Below are 27,599 nucleotides of genomic sequence, written 5' to 3'. Positions count from 1 at the left end.
TTTGTTCGAAATAAGTGACATTTTCATGAGAGTAATTGGTCTACCAACAGCACATTGAGTTCATATATAATTTATACAAGCCTTTGACTTATTGCAGTTAATAATCTTGTAAACTAATATTATATCTAACTTTAGGTGTTGATTCGATTACTACCAGGCCAAAATCATTTAAAACAGTTAATGCTAATAATCCTTAAACACCAAATCGAATGAAATGCTTCTTACCGTGGTAACACCTATAAAATGCATTGGCATAACATTTGGTGTTATGATCCAAATTCTTTTGAAAATGTGCCAAAACGTTTCGATTTTGCATGGAAAATCACAGCTTATATATCTTAGATTTATATAAGGAAAAGCCAAAATATAAACTTTCAGTATTATTCATCCCACAGGATAAAATGGCTACCAAGCTGAAAATTTCATATGATATTAAACCAACCAGTAATTCAAATTTTGTAAAAATTATAAAGCATGATGACACATCTGCTCTATAATATTTTATTTCAGAGCCCGATTAAAGTGATATCACACAAGTTGTTGGCAACATTTGTGCAGCCTTGGCTATGTAAATTCATCGTTTTAAGCTTAAATAGATTATAATAATAATTATTAATCTATTAATTCAGAAATCAGAACTTTCCGGTAATCTCAGCAAATTCTTAGTCAGGTTTTGAACTATACACTTAACATACTAATGACTTTGGTGGTCTTTAAAATAGAGAGTCATTAAGAGACTCTATTTCAAAAAAGGAATACGTTTCATTATTTGTGGATAAAAACATATTGCTAAATCGATTTAAATATAACCTTTTTACTCTGCATCAATATTAGCTTGACGACCAGTTATATATGAGTATAAGAAAAGAGTAAAATAAAAGAAAAGGTCACATACATTTTTATATTTTATATATACATTTATATATTTTATATTTTGTTCATGATTCTTGGGTATAGTTAAATGAAGAGTAAATGGATGATCGCTTAACTTCACTTGGGTTTCGCTTAAAATAAAGTCACCCGCACTAAAACATTGCCACATATATCAATACGATTGTATATATATATTTTGAGGCAATATCAATTTCAAACCAAATATATAATGTATGTTCTTACTATTTAATAGTTCTGCCTATAAACTTTTCAACAATTAACTGACGGAATATTAATACAATTTCAATATTGTTCGACTGCTAATGCAATACAGTTTAGATAATCAATTTTTGTAAATTAATTAGTAAATGAACTTGCCACACCAATTTCATACTTCCAGTTCTAATATTTTTCAAGGTACTTTTTCAATGTACTTGAACTGTTGTATTGCCAAGAATTAAAATTTCAGCGCATTGGACACATCTAAACAAAGCTAAATACTTCCTTTCTAACAATATTGCCATAAAATTTCTGTGATGATTTTGTGCTACACCTGCCAAAATATAAGCGTCTACATATTAAACAAGCATAAATAAACTGAATTTCAATTTTAAACAAAAATTCTTAATTAGTAGTTTAAATACCTATAATCCATTTAACAGCTTAAAACTGTAAAATGGGTCATCTGTAGGATTTTGTGTTTAGTTTGTCATATTCTAGCAGTCGTATATATCGACCACGACTTGATAAATTAAATCTTCCCGTGCAATTAAGTTTTTGTATTTATTAACCGAATAATTGGATAGCAAGGAGCTAATAGGCTACACTGCATCAGAGTCAAATGGCACCAAACCAATACAAAACAAAATTATTGGAAAAGATGATTGCTGTTCAGATATTTTTATAATATTAAAAGCAAATAAGAAAACAAATAGTAATTTATTTAAGATTTAATACACTGAACATCTGAATAGTGTAGGAATGAGAACTTTTTATTTGGGCTTCTCTGTTCAATTTTGATCACGCCTTATTTTATCAGCGTACAACATAATGCAATTGATTCGTTAAAAAAAATTATTTACTTAATTCTTTTATAGAACATATTTGAAATTTGGTCTTATTTCTGATGTTTGCATTTTTCCGATAAAAGACATAATTTATTTTCAAGGCTAATATTTTATTATTGTTCTCCCGAATTATAGACAATATCTCTCTTTTCCTTTGTTCTGCAATCATTGTCATCGCGTACTTTTGATTTTTATCTGATTTTGCTGCTGCTGACTTATCTTTATTTATTTCCATAGAATCAGCTTTAGAGTCTTTACTAATAACTCCGTTGTTTCCATTTGGAGGCATAGATTCAACGAGATTTGATTCTTCCGCAATGTCATGAACAAACTTCTTTTGGTCAGATTTAATTGGTTTTTGTAAGTTTGGACGTTTCCTTTTTCGTACAGGAGGCATCTAAATCATTATTAATATAAAAATATCATTTTAAAAATCAAATTTTTAAACTCAGTACCTCAAAGATATTATACTCAAAGCAAATTTAAGAATTTAACACAAAAGAGTTTATAAGTACGACCACCTCGAACACTGTCGGAAATTGAAAGAAAGATAAAGAACTGAAAAAGCATTACTAGGCATAAAGGTTTATGCCACGAAATCCAATATTTATTACGATTACTCTGCCAGAAGAAAATTAAACAAATCACGTGGAAACTAAGAAATAGTTCTGTAATTTAGGTGTCATAACAAGAGAATAATAAAATAAATAATTAAAGTAATAAAAAAAATTAATAGGAAAAAATTAAAAACATGGTTCATAGAGATAAAAGTAATTATTTCTTTAATATATTATTTGATTGTATATTGATTGATTGTATTGTATTCAATGAATTTTGAACTTTGATAAATAAAGTGAAGTACGTTATGAAGATACATTGATTTGTTCTACATTTTATTCAAAGCGAAACGATGTTACTAAGTAATTTAACAACTTCATTAAAAGTACGCATAAGGTAGTTGGATTTATTATTGGCAAACATTCACATTTACATTAAGCAATCATCAAACTACTGACAACCACCATGAAATGCATTCCTAAATTGATTGATTTCATCATACCCATAACCATACCCCCAAACATATCTATTAAGAGTTATATTTAATAACTTTTTTGTAACTTATTTGTATCAATAGAAATCAAGAGCTTTCAAATGCTTCTATATATATAAGTCAGTAAACCTATTGTAAAAGAAAGATAAATTTACAAAATACAAAATTCTAAATATTCCGTCATTGGCATATGAATACACAAAACAAGGCACAAGAGATAACTTAATGCGATTAAAATACGATTAAGAAGGATTTTTAGCTTTAGAAGAGGTTGCAATGAAGGACAAATAAAAATTTCAAAACATTCATCAAATCATAACGTCACACAGATTAAGATGGATAGGACATTCAGAGAAGAAAGAATAATAAAAGGATAGTCAAATCAATAAAGAATAGAATACTGAGTAGTACAGAGGCCAGTAAAAAGTCAAGGTCAATGTGGTTTAATCGTGTAAAGTAGATTACAAGAAAGCGGATATTAAAAAGTAAAAGCAGCTGAGGCAAATTAGAGAATGGCTAAACTTATTCGTTAAAGGATATAAGGAACATTGTTACCAATAATAATGTTGAAGAAAAATTTGTAATAAGATATTAACATATATTTATTTAAAAATAAATTAATGGAAAAAATTTAATATTTAAGTTTAAATATTTTTATATGTTCTAAACTATATTATCTAAAAGAAAATAAGATAATATGTGGTGTTCTTGATATAACACCAATCGTCAGCTAACTTGTTGTCGATTGAGAAGAATATCCAGTTTAAGAGAAAACCGAGTTTAGTTAAATTGTCCATATGAGGTATGTTCATTCAGTACTAACATTAGTTGGGAGAATTTTCACTGTATTATATATTTTTATTAACAATAACGCTATAACCTATTTTAACGGTTTTAATTTATTTTAATGTTGCTGAATATTCAATCGCAACTCGTTTTTCCTCTAGACATCTGCGTTTTACGCAGTAACGTAAGTAAGTTGAGGTTCAGACATTTACAAAAAATTGTTTATTTTAAAAGGAATAATTTTTGTGCTTCAAATAAACTTGCTATAAATGTACAGATAAACACTTTTACCTAACACATCCTTCTTTAAATGTTTTTTTACTTTGCTCTTAAAAAGGGAATATTTTTAACAACTTATTAATATCATTTAGTAGAAAAAAAAACAATTTTTAAAAAAAATATTTAGAGAATGGCTAGAAAGGAGCACAGTTTCGGGAAGCAAGTCTAGACGAAATATCCGATCTGGTTAAAAATAAATTGCGTCACTATCTGATCGCATCACATGCGCACAAACTAAACCTAATTCACAGCGATGCTTTTAAGAAGTCCAACGAGCCGGTTGCAAAGGAAGCTCTGGAGCTTCTGCCGACTCTCTTGAGAACTCGACAAAAATACTTGGGGACTGTCAGTTTTATCGGACTAAAGCACGTACCTGAGATTTCTATTGAAATCCTAATAATATTCACTAATAAAACGCGCATCCTAAGTAATGCTAAAATAAGACTCTGATGTGGTGTCGCAGACCTTAATGGTCTACGCGTGGCCTTTTTGGTCAGCCAGCATAACCTTATATCTAAACTTAACTATTGTTTTCAGCGGTTTGTGACACGGGACATTGTTTTGGTAAAACATCACTTTTTTCTATTGCATGTAAAACCTTTTTTATCTTTAGTTCTACACCTTATCGATCCAATAACGCAGTAAATGTTCATTATTGACAGTTTGATTTTTAACAAAATAGCCCATGAACTATAATAATTTTACTCGAGAACTATACTACATTATTGGAATATTAAATATGGCACATTGGCTAATATTGGGATGGATATTAGACTTAGAAAAGGTTTAAAAAGCGATACAGAATTCTGGTAGGATCATATTACAAATTTTTTACAGGTACTCAGTGCCTCGCATGGAGAATAAATATCATTATTATCTGCATGAAAATTTAAAACTACCTAAGTTTATTATTCTTTTTTAATAAAATAAAACAATTAGTAATAAGATGTTGACTTACTACTATTTAAATATTAAAAAGTTTTCCACTTTTGTCCTATATCTATTGAAAAAATCAAATAATATTTAATATAAATTTCTTAAATTCATATTTTTATTTTACTAAAACTTTGATAAAATAATATGAGCATTATTTATTGATTGCTATAACTTCTAAGCACACATAAAATTAACATAAGTTATTTGCATATATATAAAATATATTTTAGCACATAATTAAAATGAGCTTAAAATCCGGGACAATTCATAGCTTACTTATCAACTGACAAGAAAAGAAACACGTTCACTTTCAGTACATTGAGCAAGATCTGCGGCTAAAAAAGACTTCTGTAAACAATAAAGAAACTGACAGCTGACAATTAGTTGGGATGAACCCCATAGACTCGGCATAAGTACTTTTTTCTACTCATCAGCGAAAATCAAATAATGAAACTAAATGCTCGCAGGAAAGCACCCAACAATAAAAAATAGCCACACTTAAATCTGCGACGTCAATGACAACGAGTCAACGCTTCGCAACAACGCAGCAGCTGTACAGCGTACGCTTGTCAATGGTACAGGTTCTTCTTCACGATGAGGATGAGTTACGCGGCGTTAAAGCAGAAGCTACAGCGCAGTTATCGTTTTATTGTTGCGTTTGTGCTGCTGCTGCGACTGAGGCGGTTTCTTCGGCTGTGGCTATTGCTGTTGCTGTTGTTGTTGTTGTAATTGTTGATTTTGTTGTATTATTATTGGTGATGATATTGTTGCTGGTGTAGTTATTTGCTCTCACGAACTTAGTTGCACGAAAAAAGAAACCTAAGCGTTAAGCTTATTTTACAAACGTTTTAAAGCCAAGTATATAAACTAAGACTTGGCGATTTTTCACTTAGTGTGACATCGTCCACTACCGTACACCATCATTACCAACAATAACAACAACAACGTCTACGGAATATTGGTTAAGAAAATAATTTAAACAAATATCGAAAAGTTAATAAATTTAATTTGCACAGCAGTTGCAGTAAGTTTTATTTTTTAATAAAACATTATTAAATTAAAAATTTAAGAAAAATAAAATAAAATTAGTAATAATTAGTGTTATTTGATAAGTGCGAATACAAGATTTTTAAATGAATTTAACATTAATAATTAAATATATTAAACAAATTTTGAAGTGCAATTATTTTTTCATTGTTTGCAACTATATGACGTTAATAAAAATATAAGAAATATGTTAATAAAATAAAATTAAAGGACTGTTTTTCTGTTATTCGACTTAAAAGACTTTATATTATAAATAATATTACAAATAGTGTTCAAAAGTGTATCTCCCCGGTCAACTATAAAAATTGGGTCAAAATATCAATTATTTTTATTTATCTTTCTTTCTCGTTAACGAAGAAACCAAAGCATATAAATTAAATATTTTATCTTGGATCAAATTAATAGTTTTTTTGTAACCAAAATAAAAAATAATGTATTAAAAATTATAATGAAAACGAAAGTTAGTTAATTCCTTGACAATAAAAATATTTTGTGAAAAAAAATTCGATTGTACTTGAAGAGCACAGTATTTAGTATATTGCGTTTTGTTGGGATAATTGTAAATATTTTTTTCGAAAAATGAATTTATAATAATTTAATTAAATATTTTGTTCAACATAAAAAAATGAAAGTATATCAAGACATCGTTACAAAAAAACTTATTACATGCATTTTAAGCTCAAAAAATTTTTAATCAAAAAAAAAATTATATAATGAACTATATTCAAAATTAAAACAGAAGTTATAAAATTAAATAAAATAAAAAAGAATTATATAATATAAAAAAATTAATTATATCAAAATATTAATAATATAATAAAATTAAATTATATAATTAAATTAATTTTAAATAAAAATGTGATTAACAAAATAAAATTATATAAAATTATAATTAAATATGACATGTAGAATTCAAAAAAAATAATAAAAAAAAATAAATTACATTAAAAATATAGTACGAAAAACGAAATAAACGAAACATAAAATAAAAAATAAATAAATTAGAATGTTTGTATTATTGTCGTGTTTCTAAATTTATATTTTTATATAAATTTTTATTTTCATATTTATATTTTTAACTTTTTATTTTTATATTACATAAGTAACAACTGTGACATTTTTTTATTTAATCTTAAGTTTGTTTTTTATACAATCTGCGTTATTATATAAAACATAAAATTAAAAACACGACCTAAAGCTGAGCAACATTTAAACACAAAAAATAAATAAAATGAAAAAAAATAAATAAAAACAAATTATAATCTAAAAAAATAAAATAAATTGAACTTAAATTAATTAAAACAAAATATAAATGTATGAAACAAAATCTATGCAACAAAATTATAGCTATAAATAAAAATTTAATAATGTAATAATAAAATAAAATTATGCAAAACTGAATAATGTTAAATAAAAAAATATTTATTAAAATATAAAAAATAATTAAAAATAATAGAAGAATATAGTAAAAAATAAAAATATAAATTATTAAATAAATTTAAGTAAAAATACAAAAAATACAAGAAAACAAGAAATAAACAAAAAACATATAAAATTAAAAAAAAATATTAGTTAAATTATGGAGGAAAGGCAAAAAAAATAACGAACTGCTAAACAAAAATAAATATTATCGGCTTTAAAACTTAAAAAAATATTTATTAATATTAATATATTTACGTACAAAAACAAAAATTATAAATATAATTTTATTTATCAGAAATAAATTAGAACAAAATAAATTTTGTTTTACATACTTTAAAAACATTTTTTTGGAAATGACAGTAAAATATTAAAAATAAAATAAAACAAAATACAATAACATATAAGTTAAAACCAAATCCAATAAAATAAACAATTTTTTAATACAACAAAAAAAAAATTAAGTTCAAATACATCTTTAAATACTATTTGTTGATTTGAATTGATTTAAAAATAAAATTAAAAAATTGAATAAATGAACCAAAACTTAAAATAATTAAAATTTAAATAACATTTTAATAACAAAATAATTGAAAACTAAATTGTATTTAATATAAAATAAAAATATCTTCTTGTATCATATGTATTGTTGAAACAGATTTCTTGTCAGATGATTTAAATAGATTTCAATTATTTATAAAGTTTAAATTCTAAAAATACAAAATAACATGTAATGAAATAATACAATATTTAATGTGTAATATACCACAATAATTTAAAATCATATAACATAAAATAAGATGGCAATAATGAAATAATCACAATTAACTTAAGACATAATAAAAAACAAACTGCAATGAAAATACCGCATAAATAAAAACAATATAAAATAAGATTAACTATTGTAACATAAAATTAAGCAATTAAGTAAAATAAACTGAATTCAATTAATTTTTTAATTAAATTTAAGCTAATAATAACATATTAAATTTAAAAATAAAATTTATAAAAAATGATTTAAAAAATAAAATAAAATAAAATATTTATACCTAATTAATAACTAATTAAATTATGAAATTAAATTTTATTAATTATTAAAAAAATATAATTAATCTATTACATTCTTAACTATTCGGATTAAAAAATTAAAATTAGTTATAATTAATTTTATGAAAATAAATCTACCATGTTTGTTAAAATAAGAGTTCTTGGAAGATAAAAAACAGTAAAATTAATAAATTAATGAATAATAATTATTAAAAAGTAATAAAAAATAAATAATATTAATAAATATATTAATAAAATAATATAATAATAATTATATGTAAACATTAATAAATATTAGTAATATAAAGGCAATAATAATTAATATACAATAATAACTAAAATATGAAAATAACAATTAATAAAAAAATTGATTGAAAAAATTTAAAAAAAATAAATTTGTTTTCATATAATTATTGAAGTAAATTATTTTTATTTACTTATTAATAACTAAAAAATAAATAAAATTTTTGTTAACAAAATTTAAATTAAATTAAATCAGAGGATTAAATCAAATGAGAACAAAAACAATATAAAGATATAAATATAATATAAAAATAAAAATTATTCTAATAAGCAGATGGATATAAAATATTTTTATTTTAACTTAAATCCAAATAAAAGTATGAAAACAAACAATAATAAATTTACTATAAAAACACTAATAATTTCATTTACATTAAATATAAAAATATTATTTATTTTTATTAAAATATGTATAATTGGCATAAACTATATTTCAAAATATTGCTGATATGGTATATAATTATATATAATTACTGATATAAATATGTCATATTCTATATTAAGACTTATATATAGTGAAATAAAAAATATGTGCTAAATAAACAATAAATTTCAATGAATTTTATTATAAAATTTTATTATATTTTTAAAAAAATTGAACATATAAAGTTTAAAAGTTTCAAACGTTTTTAAAAATATTTATTAATTACAATGAACAGATATATAATAACACAATGTTATAAAAAATTAATATTACAAAAAACTCTTGGTTGCAAGAAACTTTGATTTATATACTTGTATGTGAACGTAAATATTTAAAATATTTATTATTATTTATTACTTTATAGCTGCAAATTTATGTAGATAAAAACAATTTTCGTTCCTTACTTTTCTTTTTGTTATTATGAAATGTGATTAATTAAAGGCATGCAAATAAACAAAACTTTAAGATAAAAATTTTTTTTAAGATATATTATAAATCCTAAATTTATAATAAATTTTCATATAAGTAAAATGTTCACAAAAATGAAACATATTATCCTCAAATTTTTTTTATTTTGGTTATTTGTTTGGTTTTTACATTATATAATAATATTTCAAATAAAAGAAAAATAGATCTAAAACAAAACACAAAAGAATTAAATAATTAATAATAATAAATATTTTAATATGTGCATACATGTATATACATACATATAATAATATATATACAAAAATCAATTAAATTTGAATTTAATTAATTAATCGTAAAAAAAAATTTGGTATATTTAAAAGTAAAAAAAAACTTCATCATAATTTTTTTTTTGTGGGTATCTACTAATTACTCGTGGTTTCTTCCAACTTACGTCACGAAGAGACTAATGGAAATATTGCACCACAAACCAATTAATTAACGGAAAATCAAATGTGTAAATTTGCATCTCACAAGTGCATGTGTAGCGGCTAAACCAAGATTCAGTTTTATATCCTTGTGTGCGAAATTTCATTAAATTTTATATACTTTTCAAAAGATACAAAATACAAGAAAATATTATGTCATGTTTAAATCTTTGACATTTAGCGGCTTCAAAAAGAGTTTTTATACTCTTTTTAACGTAGCTCATGAAAAGTTGGTCTGGAGAAAACTGTGGAAATATGTTTTATGCATTTTTGCATTCAGTATTTGTGTGTCAACTCAGACTAATCAAAATGCTGAACTTTTGACCTTTGATCAATTGTTTGTAGGGTTTCATAGGAAAGCAGTAAAAAATATGAAAATATATTGCAAAACGAATAAGTATGAGTATATTCACTGTATGATATGCATGGGTATTTGAGTATGTAGGGCGAGACGAAATTTTATTGACAGTTTATTGTTAAACCGTGAGGACATAAAGAGAATAAAAATTTAGTTATTAAAAAAAAATTAATTTTTAATGATCCATTATACCAAGTAAATGCAACATAAAAAATATATATCCGAATAACTACCTCATTTATAGTATACTATGTTATAAACTGTATACAATTAAAATTTACAATGTGATATTTTTTTAATTTGCTATTGTGTATTATTACCTATTAATGCATTTCATATGAGACTATTGTTTTTCAGTCTTGGGCAAGAACAATTCATTTAAATTCATCGATAAAACTCGAAACTATACGTATAATAATCGTACAAAAATTTGAGATTATCTTATAAATCAATATGTTAAGTTAGTTCATTAACCAAATAAAGCAGATAATAATAATACATTTATAAGACGTTTTTTTTAGTTATGTGAGAGCTTAAAGTTAAGCTAAACGTAGTCCAAGTTGTATACTAAAGCAGTATATATGTAAAAATATATATAAACATATTTAAATATACATATATTTTATTTTATTATTATCAAAATTTTGTTAAAGTCCTATTATACCAATTTCACTATTGATTACACAAAGCCCTTTAAAGCTTTGTGAACAAAGTGCAGAATTACATCTACAGAAGAGCTCTTAATCTGTTTTGCTGACAGAAATTCTATATGAAATAAGTTTCTTCTGCTGGTTTTTAAAACTGGATCGTCACAAAGAATATGCATAGTAATTCCCTCATCTTTGAGGCATAATCTATATTCTGAAATAGCAGATAATTGTAGTTTATGAAGGTGGTATTTTAGACCATAATGTCCCGTAATGAAACCTGTTATCAACCTTTAATTACATTTTGAGAATTTATACATGTTTAAATATATAAATATATATAAAAATATATAAATGCTTATAAATATATGTAAATAAATATAAATACATACAAATATATATAAATTAATAAATATATGTATAAATATATATATGTATATATAAATATGTATAAGTATATAAAACTATATAAATTCGCATAAATATATATTAATATATATGTTAATAAAAGAATGTAATTAATTGTTATTATAATAAAAAATTAGTTGCAATACAAAGTCCAGGTGTACCTTACATAAAATTAATGTAATTAACGCGATCGAACATATTTTATTATTTTACGTATTGGTTTATGCTTTTTTTAGCAATAGCAAATTATAAATATTAATTTCAGACGCATTTGCTTCATACTTTACTTTTCTTTTTCATCTTAACCTTATATTTTTGCATTTGTTTCTTAAGTATGCTAACGGATACTTAATGAATTCTTTTGACCTTTCTTGAGAACTCTAAAATGTTGCTAAACTTGACAGGAAACCTATAAACTTTCTTAAGATATGTTCCATTGAATTAGTGTCTTTTCTAAAAGAATTTGAAACTATAGTTATTGAGGGGATTTTGGTTTCTAGCTGTTCAGCGTTCTAACGCAGAACCTCATTGCTGGTACAACGCTTTACGTCAATATATATAGCTTAGTTTTCGATTTATTCGGCTTCAAAATTAGAAATTTTGTTAGATAAAACTCACTAACTACAAGTAGAGATCGTCATTTAGGTATCTCAAAAGCTCATAGTCAAAATTTTTTAAGTTTGTGGTTAGTAATACAGTTTTCCACATTTTGGTAACTCCTCAGACCTCATAATATCGGAGAACATTATGAACACTTTAAAGCCATTATTTTGATTTTTTGATATATATTTTTTTATTTGTATTGTTAAATTGCAGTCTTTGCATATCACAATTACTTTCAGCAATATTTTGTATATAAAAAATTATATTAACTATAATAATTTTTCTGCAGTTTGTTATATTAGTATGTCTAAATAATTTTTAAAACTTAATGCATTTATTAACAAATTATAAATTTTTTTTTTATTTCAGAGACCTATGCGAAACAATTAGGTAAGATGAGAAAACAATCATAATATAATTAATTTTCTGTGGGTATATATACTTTCTTCTAACCGCAACTGTTTTGTATTATAATGCTTTTGTTAATTTTTGTATAACTTTATATTTTGATAGATAGATACTTTGTAATATTCAGCCTCTATTTATATTTTTGTGTAATGATTTGATGGCATCATAAAGCACATAAATTGAATACAGTAGTGCGAATAAAATTAAACAGTTTATGACTAGTTTGAAGTATTTAAAAGCAGACAAACTACTTCCTTGACTTACTCTCAAATAGCGCAGTTACATCAAATTTCTTATCTGAATTACAAATTCGTTAAATTTAGTTAGGTTTGCAAGTTATGAAATACTTTGCGATGCCCAGTATCTCTCTTACATCACTCTTCCCTCTTCACTCTTACTTTACACACACTCAGTTTGCACATTTTTGCAACATGAAAGAAAGTTAATTTTAATGAAATTCAAATTGCATGAGCATCTTTAAAAAATTCAACTTGAAGGATGCAAATAAAAAATTACTAAATCTATTATAAAATCACAATTTTATATTTATTAGTAAAAAAATTAAAAATTCGAACAACCCATAAAACTAACATCTTTTGAACTGCTTGAATTATAATGATTGCTTCGTCAAAAATAAAACTAACTAGTAAAAATAATTATTCAAATTAATTCTATCAAATGCTTTCTTAAGTTTAACTAATTAAGTAGTTACTTATATATTGTACTATAAAGCAATTAATAAATTTTTGAAATAAATATTATCGACTTAATATCTTCTATATAAAGTTTTTAAGTGAACAAATTACGTTTATAAAATTGAAGTTCCATAAATTTGATATTTTTATAATAATAATTTAATTAAAATTAATTTGTCCTCTGACAAGGCATGCATTTTCAATAGTCGAATAGAAGTAATAGGGAGAATATGTTTCCTTAATCAAGAGTGAATTTTCTGACTGACCAAAGATTTTTTAGGATGCTGTCAAATATCTGCCATCAAGGGTCTTCGGCAACATCTATAATCTTAATTGGCCGTAATTGATTACTTAATTAAATTAAATATATATTAAACATTATGACTCTAGCCAAAATGCACTAGAGTCAAGATAAACTAAACATTACCTTATACACATTTATATATGTAATATGTAAAATTTTTTAATCATAAATTGATTTGTTAAATGACTTCTATTAAAAATGCTAATACATTTTTTTGTTTTAATAATTAACTCAATAGTTTAATCTACGCCCACACATGCATATCTAAGTAATTTTTTATAAAAATAAATAGACAGTTGACTAGTTTGAAGATACTTGATCTATGTTTGCGGTTTTAATATATTCAAACTTAATGAATATTCAAATTAAATAAAAAGAAGAAGCACAATTTTATAGGCATATTTATTATCTGTTAGATGTATGTTATAATTATTGAAATAAAATATTAATTAATTAGTAACCAATATTTACTGTTAATTTATACAGGTTTTTTTAAAATCCTCCTACACTATTTTTACACAATATCAATCTTTGTTATGTATGTTACATGGGGGTTTAAATATTTTATTTTTGAATTTCGTAACTGTAGGAGGAATTCATTTAATTTTGTCATCGAAATTTTTATTTTCGTATTACACTATAAGTTCCTCTATACCGCTTTACATACTTTTTGCCTCCTTAACTTCTACTATACCACAGAGTTTCATATCGCTTTGAGTATGCTAAATTATTGCTTTGCTTTGTATATTAGGTACCGTCAAATATCTAACTGATATCTACCGTCAAATAAATATTTACTGATATGAAATTATACAGATGGCAGATGACAAAATTTTTTTTGTAATATAAGTCTGATTTACGGACTTAGGGTCTAGATCATAAAAAAATCGGTAAAATTTCCACTGATTTCAGGTAAAACCAGTTTAGTGTGTCTGTAGTCTTAGTACTTATTTTTTGATCTATTGTTTGATTCAGATGGGATCCAAACTTCAATAGGTGGTCTCATACCAGATTTGGATAAGCCGATAAATAGTCTACAAATTTTTGTATTGGAACGGGTTTTTGCAAATTCTTAAGTTATTTCGATTTCTTATATTTTTATACGTCTTATACTGATTCGCTGGTTCGGGCGATTAGTATTTGATAAAATCTAACTTTCGTTTATCTGACTTCTAATACGCTTAGATATACAGTAATGTATTTTTTTTGTGAAGATTAATCTTTCCTCTATTTCCTTGCTAAGACTGTTGTTCCATTTAATATTCGCTCTCAGATATATAAAACCCTTTGACACTTAAAGGCTCTACTCTTGTACATTTTGAGTTTATGTCCAGTATAATTTATAGATTAGGTTATGTTAGGTTGTTGTGACACTCGGTCAAGTCTACAGTCAGATCTACAGATTCATTGTATTACCGCTACTATTATGTTACCTCCACCAAAATTCTTTTACTTAAAGTATCATTTTCGAAACTGTAATAAAGCATAAAGTACGATAATGCAAACTAAGAAAATAATTGAATTAGAAATCTTTTTCACCTTGAGTGTTGCCTTGACTATGTTGTCTCTGGTGTGTTTTATTTTTAAGATCATTTACTAATATCAAACCATACTGTCATAACATCTTGTATGATATACATTGAATATGTTTATTAAATTTATTTCATAATAGTTTTTTTGTATATCTATATTCAAATATCCCTGCCAGCTACGGTCGGAGGTGGATGTATGACCACTTTTTGCGCCAGGCAAATAGTTAGTGGACCCTTGCCGCCTCAGCAGTCAAATCAAGGGCTACAGGGCCAATCTGTTCCAAATGTAGACCCTCTAACTTAATACACAGAAGCAAATCAATAGTATCTTGGTTAATATATGCTTTACTGAACGATAGGACTACATGGAGCTAGGCTTGACGTGTCCTGTAGTATCTCCTGCAATACGTGTTTACCGGCTTTCGAAGAAAGCACCCCAGAACACCTGAAATGTCTATGACTATGTTAAGCTTCTGAGGGCCCCTTCTTCAACACACTCGGCGACGTATTTAGCATAAGCATTGGCAAATTCTTTCCATTATAAATACCTCCGGTTGGTTTTAGCTTGAACTTCTCTCTACTACCAACTATTACGAGGATTTGTGGATTCAAAACGGCTTTTTTAGCTAATTGCGGAGGACTCGTTTCTCTCTCCCCCACAACTAACTAACTACATTCAAATAATTTTTTAATATATTATATTATCTTCATCAAATCTCTTGTATTCGTAGTAATTATATAAATGAAATTTTTCTCATATTGAGTCATTTCAGTTGTATAATTATTATAAAGTTGGATATCTCTTTAATAAGAATCTTGAAGTTGGGATGTAAAATACGAGTATAGGTCATGCCATTGACTTGCACATCAAATCGTACTGCTTTGTTGTAACCATCTAAAGTCTCGGTTACAATTAATTTAACTGAATTAATGCTATCAAATGTACATATCCTTTACCCAAAAGTACTATATCTTTTTGTGTGTTTAATACATTCAAAAAATATGAAGTAGTTTTATATTCATCACTACATAGATGACGTTAATTTTTTTGTCTACAAAATTAACTTTTCAGTTTTTCATGTTTGTGGTACTTTTGAAACTCCCATTTTTAATACTTCATTATTAAATATACTTTTAATTTAATGCTTGCACTTAAATAACACAAATTTGGTACTCCTTCCCTGCGATCTTAAACGAAGGTGCGCGATTCCAAATTGTAGCGTTTGCTAGAAATTTGATTAGCAAAATTCTGAAAGCCGTTCTGATGCTATTAAGGCTTGTCTTGACACTCATTTATCAGTCGTTAAAGCTTTATTCTTTTTTTGTAATAAATTTAAAGAAGTGGAAATATTAAGAATGCTTATGAGATTGCATTTGAAATTGCACAAAATTACACAGAAAACGAACCTATTTAAAGGTTAACATTTGCATCTATAACGGCAAAGGCAATTTGTATAATGAAATATCAGTTATTGAAAAATGAGATTCATAAATCAAAGTCATTTGATTTTTGTAATTTGGTATTTTAGTGAATTTAAGAAACAAGTTTATTTTAAATAAAATTACAAATTAAATATATTTCTAAATCGGAGTTCACATTTTGGCAAATAACATTTGCCGTTATTTTCAAATTATTTATTATTCATTGTTTTTAATTCATAATAAGAACTCGCTGGGGATTAAAAAAAATTGCATAAAATTTTATACAAATAAAATAGTCAATTTTTATGTATAAAATTTTGTATTTAATTAAAAGCGCATTGTTTGAGGATTAAAAAAATTAATAATTTTTTTTTCCTAAAATAAATTTAATCGCTTATTTACATATTAATGATTTTGTTTTTATTTTTTTTATTTTTATTTTTTTTTTCTTTTTTTTTTGATTTATAATTAAAGACAATGAAAAACACTAAACACTTTAAATTCTTATAAAATTTTTGAAATTTTATTACTTGAAGAACATCCGGAAAACTTACAAACCCCCTGGGGCGTTGATTTCATCTAATCGTAATTAATTACGCTACCAATTACCAGGCTAATTTTAATTAAAGAAAAAAGTTGAGATTTAAAGTAATTAAATACTACAGGCAGGCGTAATAAATAAAGCCGAAAAATTGGTTAAATTAAAAACTCAAAAAAAGATAAAAAACACAATCAAAAGTCAAACAATAATAAATAACCAAAGATATATAAAAAAAAATACCCAAACAAATTCAAGGCCATGAAATTAGGTAATCAAGCGAAGATAGCGGAGATATGTCAAAGTTGGTTAAACTTTGATTGCGGCTTCGCTTTCAGCCAAAGTGAAATGGAAACGAAAAGTTTTTGTCTTCGACCGCGGATCTTCAGCTTCAGCTTCAATTTTTTTTTTTTTGTTTTTAATGCGGTGGAGACAGAAAATTACTTCAAGCCATTGACTTACCCTATTAAATATGTAGTTATACATATTTATATAAGTAAATACGTATATTTACGTTTATGAGATATATATTTGCAATTTTTCGGCTGTTAGTGAGCAATAAACTTTATCACTGACACTAACACCGGCCACACCTTCTCTTTGGTCAAAAATTAATTTTTGATTATTTTTAAGACTAAGTTTAAAACGCGCAAGTAAAAAGATTTCAGGTCAAGAGCAGGAAAAAAGTATTACAAATCATCACAATGAAAATTACTCTAGTAATTATAATGTATATACTTGCTGAATAGACCATTCCCGCTAAGCAATTAAAAATATGCTGACTGATGACAATAAAAATAAAATATACTCGTATATTTATATTTTTATGATATTATTTTTACGCTATAACGATCTGATAAGAACAAAGCACTAAAAGCAGATTTATATATTTTAAAGAATTAAAATATTAATAATAAAATAGTTTATTAGATTTAACTAGAAAAAATTTTAAATTCGTGTCATATTACATGCTATTGATTCCGTCAATAATCAGATACTCTTCAATATAAGATATTCTGTTTTTAGTTAAGCAGATAGAGAATCATTTGTGTAACAAAAGCAATTAACACTTTTTAACAAGTTAAATAGTTCTAAAAAGACAACACGATCCATACTTAATACACAGAGCAAGTCTAAAACAAAACTAAATTATATATAGTTAACGGCACTAAGCCTTATCTTGTAATAGTGACCAGTGAACTTAACTGCAATCGTCCATCTATTGAACACCAAGAAATGAAGAAGTGTTTGACGTTAAATACAGTTAACTAATTAATCAATATCAATTCCCTCCACTGGATTGGCTTTTTATTGTATTGGGAATCTATTAGCTGTGCAGATCACTAATAGTCTATTCTACATATTTTCTTTTAACGTTTTTAAATAATAGTCTATACTAAATAATTTACTTTAAAGTTTTTAAGTAATAGTCTATACTAAATATTTTACTTTAAAGTTTCTTTTTTGCACTTACAGAATTTTATTTAATTATTTAAATTATTATTTTTAAATGATCAAATTATTTCCATTTTTACGTCTTCTTAATTCTTATATTATTTTTTTTTCTTATATTTTATTTTTTTTGTCAAGTATAATATTTTGAAATAAAAATGGTTTATGTTCGATAGTTATTGGAAACGTCTCGTCTGTTATTCTAATAAAACTTATATATGATTGTGTATCTGACAGATGGCGAAATTGCCATAGATTTAAGCTTTTTATATATAATTATACAAATTTATAAATTTCTTTGTAATACAAGAAATTCAAAAATGAAATAAAAAAGGTAGTAAAACTACTACTAAGAGTATAGAAGGGTTTAATTGGGTTAATAGCATATTTTGCCGTCTAAACAAAATACCATCAATAAAACATTTACTAAAGCCTGAGAGGAGAAGGCTTTAGTCATAGGAGAATGCCTGTGAGGGAAGACTATGAGAAGAGTCTTCAATCGTTTGACTTATTTTACAAAACAAATCTCTAGCTTATTTTAAGAAGTATATTATTAAAATATTGTAATTAGTGAGTCTTCATGGTAAATTTCTTATTTCAACTGCATTAAACATAAATTAAGAAGGCTTAAAATAATGATGTGGAGTCTTCAAAAAAGCAGATTTAATTTAACCATACCAGTGAAAAACCTTAAATCGATCAAAGTTACAGTCACCTGTGTATTTGGTCTTGAGGGATGCGGTGACAGCAAAACAAACTTTACTGCCAAATATTGATTTGTCAGCAATCAGAAATTTTGAATGCGAGTATAAATTTTTAACAAAATCATTGACTGATGAACCGATGCACTTAATATAATCCAAAAAGCTAATTCGTGTCAAAATCAAATATGCTGATAGGTTTTTAAGTCTAAATAGATTTGAACTCAGATAAATTAGTCGGTACTTACATTTTACAATTATCAATTGATGCTCAAAGATGAAAATTAAAGACTTTGACACCTGCAGAGTTGGTCTCCGTCTATTTTATTTATCTGTCTCTCTCTCTTTCTCTCTCTCTCTCTCTTTCTCTTTCTCTCTCTCTCTCTCTCTCTCTCTCTCTCTTTCTCTCTCTCTCTCTAAAAAGGGTTTAATACCTCTTTTTAGCTTTTCAGCGCTTTTTATTAAATCGAATAACATATGAAGCCTGGGGCAAAGGCTTCAAAGACTCCATATCACTTTTAGTAATACTAATTATTGTATATAATTGTTATAAAAACAAGTTATAGGATTTCAACAATTATTTATTTGAAAATGTCCCTTGATAGATAAATCTACTGTGGTAAAATTGGAAGTAATATACTTCAATCTTAACGAAAATCAGTGGAATACATTGATAAATACATTCAAACAATGTAAATCTAGATTTACAAATCAATATATTTTGTTTTTATTTAACGACAATTTCAAGCTCGAAGCTATTAGGATCTTGTGTATGACATCTACTTATTTTTTTGTTACATGTTTAGTAAATATAATTTTTTGGTGTCTAATTTAACCACATGTTATCTCATCACTTTTAAATTAAGTATTTTCAAATGTTTTAGCAGAGATGTAGGCGTCTTGTATCTTTTTATCACGTAGGCAATAATTGCGTTTATACGATATGTACGATTATGTCAAAACCAGTAAACACTTTAGTGTTTATCTGGTGAGCAAAATTTTTGTTGCGTTTCTTTTTTTAAATTATACAATTGCATATTTTGTGACACTAGATTGTGGTTATAGCATTTAAATAAATATTTTATAATTTTTTTTTAAACAATGAATTAATGTATTAAAATGAAATTTAAATGATTTTAAAATAAAATGTATTATGTAGGTTTATCCACTTCACAATTACAAGTCAGTATTACGCATACGATATATAATAGTATTGGAAAGGTTGAACATCTTAAGAGCACTAAAAACTCTACATTCTCCGCATAAACTCTGCGGAAAAAGGATTTTATTTTAACCTAATTGTGGCAAACTGGAATGATTCCGCCTGCAGCGACACTGCTGTGTCATTATCAGATCAGAGAACCATGCGGTGGGGTATAATTTGCAAATGTAGTAGATAAAGAGAGGGCCAAGAGAACCATTTTTAATTTACATTTTAACTTTTTTAAATATAAGATTGAACTAAATATTTTATATATATAGCCCAGTTATTAATGCTTAGCATGGTATGGTGACAGGCCCGCTATGCTCAACGGTTTTGGGGTAGGGCTTTTGTAACTACTTCCTACAACTGACAAAACAAAACAAAAAAAGTAGAAATATCGTGTCATTAACTATTCTTCTATTTAGATTGTTCCCTATCCCACCTAAACAAATTTCTGTACTGTCAGTCAGTTAGAGTTTGCCGTCGCTGTAAGTACCTATAAATCGTGATGTGACTGACTACCTATTTTTCATCACGACTTTCTATCATCCGAACTATTTCGTCCTATATCATCATCACATTTTTTCTATTGCATTCTATTACATCTTATTTATAATTTGGTATTGAGTTATTGTGAAAATTTTTTCTCATTGTTAATATTAAAAATCGGATGACATAGCACAGACCAATCTAAGTAATCAACTTAAAAAATGTTTTTAAAAATAAATTTACGTAATAATTTATATTTTAAAGTAATCTGTTTGTAATATTGTTTATTATACAAAGCAGTACACAGATGCCATTTTAGATACCATCATCCCAAAAACACATCTTTGTATTATTAATAAATAAGATTATTTAAAGAGAGAATACTTTATGCCAGTAATGCATGCGCTATGACTCTTTTCATGAAGATGCATATATTTTCATATTACTTTCAAATTAAAACCAATAGTGTCTGTCTAAAACAACTTTGACCTCCATAACTCATCTGATTCATTCAGTTAAGTGTGTATATATATATATATAATATATATATATATATATGTGTTTTTTTGAAAACCTTCTTACTTGAATACTTTTTCTATTATTTCTCATATAAAAAGTCACGCTTTTATTTTTCGTTGTATCCATGATGAGATCTTAAAAGTAATTACTGAATTTATTTCATTTGGCGTTGGATATGACTTATAACCCCGCTTCATATCAGTTAAAATCTTAATAACTAACAAAAAAATCTGCAAGCAATAAAATTTAAATATAAAAAACAAATATGCTATCAAAAAAACAAAAGATTGGCGTGACTTTAATATTGCATAATTTACCAATTTTTTGCATAACCTTCAGTCAAAACTTTTGACAAATTTGGGGCATTGATAACGCACGAGCTACTATTTTCCTGTCTTAAAGTATTTTGAATTGAGCTAAGTTAAATTAACATTAAAATGCATCCATAAAAAACAATTCAGAAAAAAGACGTCATTTCAGTTAAAAAGACAAACTTAGTAGTTCCTTGATTTAAAGTACCCGGCGGCATAACAGCGGTAGGGTATTGCCACACCAAGGCGGAACCAAAGTAAACACATTAATAACAGAATATAATTGCACGTTGCCACGACGAGAAGTGGCACCAGCGCCTCACACCAAAAACCGCTTTAAAATGTTCAAAAATAAATAAAAACGAAAATAAATAAATCATCTGCGTGAGTAACGCATATATGTGCCATGCAGCAGCGCTGAGGAGCCGCGCTCATAAGGGCACTGCAGCGGTATGATTGCTGCTGATCTGCTGATCGCTACTCTTGCTGGGTTCGCTTGGTAAACGCAATAGCGGATGCTGATTAAAAGCTGCGCATGCGTCTTCATAAACGGTTCGTACACAAAAAGAATCTTCGAAGAAAAAACCGAAACTTAAACTCAGCCATGAATGAGTTGCTGCCAGTTTCGACACAACACGTTAACGAACAATGTCCACGATAGATATGTGAAGATGTGCAGATGTGAAGATGTGAAGCACAGCTGCGAAGCCACACACCAAATAAAAAACCATCTTTGAAATACAAATAAATAAATATAAATACGGCAGAAGGTAGAGGAGCTGCGATATTGTGCATTAAAACACACACTTCACATTTTGCAATCTGACGTAATACGACGCCTCGAAAGGTTGCTGTAATATTCAATCAACCTGTTTCCCATCGCGACCGCAGCGCAACAATAAAGCTTTACTACAACAAATTGGACATTAGCCGAGATACAAATCGGACTACGACTTTTGTTGTTAATAGGTTTCTTTTCTTCAAAACATTTTAATTTCAAATTAAATTATTTTTTAATGGCAATAAACTTCAGAAAATAATTTCGCCCCAAAAAATGCTTTAAATAAAAATGTATTTTGTAACTTAATTTGTTAAGACCTGAAGACATGCATACAATTTCTGGTGTTTGTTTTAAAATAATCATTTTCATGTAGATTGTGTGATTATGCAGTGGGCATGAGATTTAAGACGATCTATCTCACAGATCGATACTAATTATGACGATTAGACAATGGCGCTACTGTCGGTGCAGCAAATTTGGAAGCAATAAAACGAGTTCTGCAAGAAGACACTAGACATGCAATAGTAATTAAATTTAAATTTTTCATTAAAAAAGTTATTTAAGTTTTATTTAAAAAATTTAAATTTGTATTAGATTCAGATACAAATCTCGCGTGTCAACTATCTAGCTTACGGCAAAAATTGCATCCATAAAAAATCCTAAACGGTTAAAAAATTAATTTATTGCATATTTATTTTATGTTCCAAATAAGATAGTGAGTCCTAGGAAGTAAAATTACTTTCATTTTATCTAATATCTTTAATAGTTTCAAAAATCCATAATCGCAACAACTTTGTAATATTTTTAAAATATAGCAAATGTATAATTTGTTCAAGTATTTCCCAATCGCAATAAGAAAAAAGCACCAGTTGAAGTGAATGCAATAGCATTCTCATTTAAGGAAGATTTTTAAATAATAGTTCAAATTTTATTCGAAAAAAATTAATTGAAAAAAAATTAATAATCAGAAGTGGTGGGTATTACATTATTTAATTAAGTCATCCTGAAACCCCACTTGTTGCCGACAATAAGTTAATATATTGCTTATCCTTTGTAATAGTAGAGAATTGTTTTTAGTTGATCGTTATGAATATTTTTACAGAGAGAAACATTTACCATATACTACTATGAAACAGAAACCATAAAATGAATTAAGCTCCCATTGCAACAAAGTACTGAAATCTTAAGATAATTGCAACATACCCGAATTGAAAGTATATAATTTCGTCTTTTGATGCCGCGTAAAGTCTAGAACTTAAGAGGCAAGACTTAAGAGTCTTGATTAGTTTGAACTTTACTTTAAATTCGAATCAAAGTAATAAAAGATGAAATCTATTATCCCTAAAATAATACTAGACTAAATATAAATATATAAATACAAATATTAGTTATTTTACTACTCACTATTATTTTTATTAAGTCAATAATCAAACAATAATATACATAACTATAAATAAAAAATATATATAAATATATTGTATTTTTAAAACTACCGTTTTTTACTGTTTATGGCAAAACTAAACGGCTGTCAAGAAAATGTAGCGTTCGAGAAGATTAATTGTTTTCGCACTGCGCTGTCATAAATTGATCAAAAGTGATTGAGCTTTGCTACTTCAAAGTAATTAACCTACTAAATTAATTGGCTCATGTGAACAAACAAATATTTAAATATGCAGAAAATATTTGAAGGACTAACAAGCACCTAATTATTCACAAGTCCAATAATTTCACACAATGTTTTCGACGAATTAATCAAAATACAGTCGAAATAATGTCTTAATGAAGTTATTTCTCATATTCAAAAAACGCTGAGTCATTTTGAAACATCATCAGTCATATTTTTTAAAAGAAACAATACTCAAATCTTTATTGTAGTTTCATTTTATTATATTTTTCTTTTTTTTTCGATTTTTATTATATTTAAAGTACAAGATATAGATTAAAATATATATTCGTACAATATAAAATTTAATAATGAAAATAATTTTTTTGTAAACTCTACTTTTTAGCTTCAAATCACTTTTACAATATTTTTTAAAAAAAAATTATTTTAAATAGTAATTTAATGTTTAAATTTTGCAGAAAAGAATCAGCAGAATTTTTTGCTAAACGCAATGTGAATAGTTCTTAATTTGATTTTAATAACTAGTGTATCTTTAACTTTACTAGTCGTAGTGTATTAGTCACCTATTTAGGTTAAGAAATATAGAAATAAAATATTTTATGATAAACTACACAATTACTAGAAGTTTATTATAGTTTATTGTCATTTAATGGGAACTGAAGACTGGTTCAGTAAACTCGCACATGCCTTGTAAGTGACAAGGTAATTCTGGCAACGATCTTTTAGTTCACCAAACTCAACTTATCCACCACATTTGTATTAAAATTCAATTGTTTACTTGCATGCGGCAGCGATTAGCACCTGTTTTCGATTTCACCACGAAAGAAATATAACAAACCAGCTTTTCACCACGAATTACAAATGACAAAACTTTATTTGGACGACTTTTGTGTCAGAATATCTAAAATCTTACAAACGGTCTTACGGTCAATCTTTACCCTATTAATATCTATTAAACACACTTCAACAATAGTAATACATTAGCATATAGTTAAGATTGTACTATTCATATCCAATAAAGAATGTTTTTTAAAAATAAATGTCACTTAATAATCAGCTTATTGATTACTTTCATTACGTTAAGAAGAGATGTATATACTTGAGATGTAATCAAATAAATAACAAATATAATAGAAAGTTTTATTGTCTTTTTCAAGTAAACTTCAAAGTCTACTTCAATAACGAACTTTAGGTTCATATCTATATGTTTATATAGCATAAATACGCATTTCTAAGAACTGCATTCTAAAATATTATTAAATTAAAAGCCGTTTGTAATAAAAAAAAATTATTATTTTTTAATGATTTTAACAATTTATCGATTTTTCACTTCTTTGTTAAACCTCATCCATGTTGTAGTAATAGTCAATCATAATAAAACTTAAATTATTATATTATGCATTTTTGTAACGCTTTTAAAGACTTTTATATAAATTCCACTTCTTAGGCGAACCTCCGCTAGCATTGCTTATTCTCTTCTTTGTTACTGTAATTTGATAATATTTCCACACATAAACGCAGGTTAAAAATGCATTATTAAAATGCAAATAAATGGCTGAGAACAGAATTCCGCATTAAAAATTTAACTCAAAACTGTGTTAAGGTGTTTTTCTTAATTTCCTAAAACTGCAGATTTCAAAATCAAAATAAATTTGAAAAATCGTTGTTTAATCGTTTTGAATTTTCAACTCATTATAACTGCCATTTCATTGAACTCCAGGTGAGGTGTTTATTTTACGAGATATGCTCGATGTTGCATTGAATGTTATTACAACATATCATAAAAATATGTTTTTAATTAAAGGGCCTTAATGATTGCTTTAACAGATTTACTTGATTTATTTAAAAAAATATATATAACTACTATATTACACATAGAAAATATTTTTGATAATATATTCAGATAAACTCAGCTGTGTATAGGTGAACACCTGAAATCAACACTAAGCATAAAGAAAAATTGCATACGAAAATTCTAGTTTAGACAAGTTGTGGTTGTAGAAGTTTAAATCATAAAGTTTAAATTAAACTGAGTTTCAACATCAAAACACATCATCGATGTACTTGAAATAAGTATCTATGCATATGCAGATACTTGAATTAAATAACTGCATATAAATAAATGCATTTTTGTCAATGCAAAACGTATAAAACACACATCTTATACATTTTCATTCATTCACTAATAACTCAAATAGCTTCATCTTACCATTAACCACAGACGCATTCGACTCTTGTCTCGATTCTTGAAGTCTTTCAGATCCGCTACAGACGTAAATGCTAAGCAGAAATTAAACATAATTTCTGTTGCGGCTGGAAAGGTTACTTGCTCCAGCAAAAATATTGTAATTGATTGGTCAATGTTTCTGCAAGCGGAGAAGAATAAGAGTATCGTGCATCAAAATTTGTCAGTGCAGACTGCAGATGGGGTTCGGTCAGATATATGAGCGCATATAATTTCCATTTAATTATGGTAATGACAGTCATCAAGTTGAACAATATAACAATAAACCAACAATAAACCGAACGTACGATTGGAAAATTAAATTATATCGCATAAATCAATCCGAAAGATATTGATTTGTTCACGTATCGCTGTTTGACTGGGGTACTTTATTTTATTGAAAATATGATTATTTGAACAAAAATGCAGCAAGAAGGCATGCTTTTGGTAATTTGAGAAAATTTTATTTTTGGGTAGTCGAAATACTGAGGTTAAATTGTGGTTTTTAGCCGGCATGGTCAACTAGTCGATCGCCAGTCATATTTGATCGAAGATCGTGTAATGATTTTGAATACTTTTTTTCGCTTTTTATTTTTTATAAATAATTTATGTAAGTTATTTATTCATAATGTGAAATTATTTATAAATTAGCTACGGTTATAGAATAGAAACTATTATTAGCTCTCGGCTAAGCAAATTTCATGTTCTTCTGGTTTCTTTCCGTTGATCATAACCTTTTTGATTAGATATGCTGAGAATTTTCAAAACACAATAAAATAAGATATTGTGAATAATTATAAACTAAATATTTCTATGAGAGAAAATAATTGATCGTTAAAAGAAGTGCAAGAATTTAAACTGAATTCAATAATTTAAATTACAAGACCATATGACATTTATAAGGGATATATAAAAGTCAGAAATAAGCTCATAATAAATATTTTAATAGACTTTATATATATGTTCGACAAAATTGTTTTCATTTAATCAAAACTATTAATTATTTAACATTAATTACTTAATGAACAGCAGTTCACAGTGTACAGTGTAAATAAAGGACCACATATGAAGTAGCCTCCATTAAAACTGGTATATATAAAGGATTGTAATTTATATCTTATTCATTATAAATCGCAGAACCTTTTCCTACATACACCTTTACAAAAAATTTATTAGCACTTATGTTTTATTTTATGAAGGTGAAAAAACAACTTCATTAACTCGGTATTACTTCATAAAAAAATGTACATA

At 26.1% G+C, this 27,599-nt stretch overlaps 1 protein-coding gene across 1 annotated transcript in view; it reads left to right on the top strand.

Moving 5' to 3' along the window:
- The first annotated feature begins 5,900 nt into the window (after window positions 1-5,900).
- LOC119679058 (mucin-2) overlaps window positions 5,901-27,599 on the top strand; it is a 32,736-nt gene continuing 11,037 nt past the window's right edge. The window contains exons 1-2 of the mRNA XM_038091206.1: window positions 5,901-6,016; window positions 12,514-12,534. The gene's annotated coding sequence lies outside the window, so the exon portion shown is untranslated. The remainder of the gene's footprint in view (window positions 6,017-12,513; window positions 12,535-27,599) is intronic.

The sequence above is a fragment of the Teleopsis dalmanni genome, chromosome 2 (genome assembly GCF_002237135.1).
Source record: "Teleopsis dalmanni isolate 2A chromosome 2, ASM223713v2, whole genome shotgun sequence".
In the NCBI taxonomy this organism is placed as follows: domain Eukaryota; kingdom Metazoa; phylum Arthropoda; class Insecta; order Diptera; family Diopsidae; genus Teleopsis; species Teleopsis dalmanni.
Note: the sequence above shows the minus strand (reverse complement) of the source record. Positions and strands in the feature narration are given on the sequence as shown.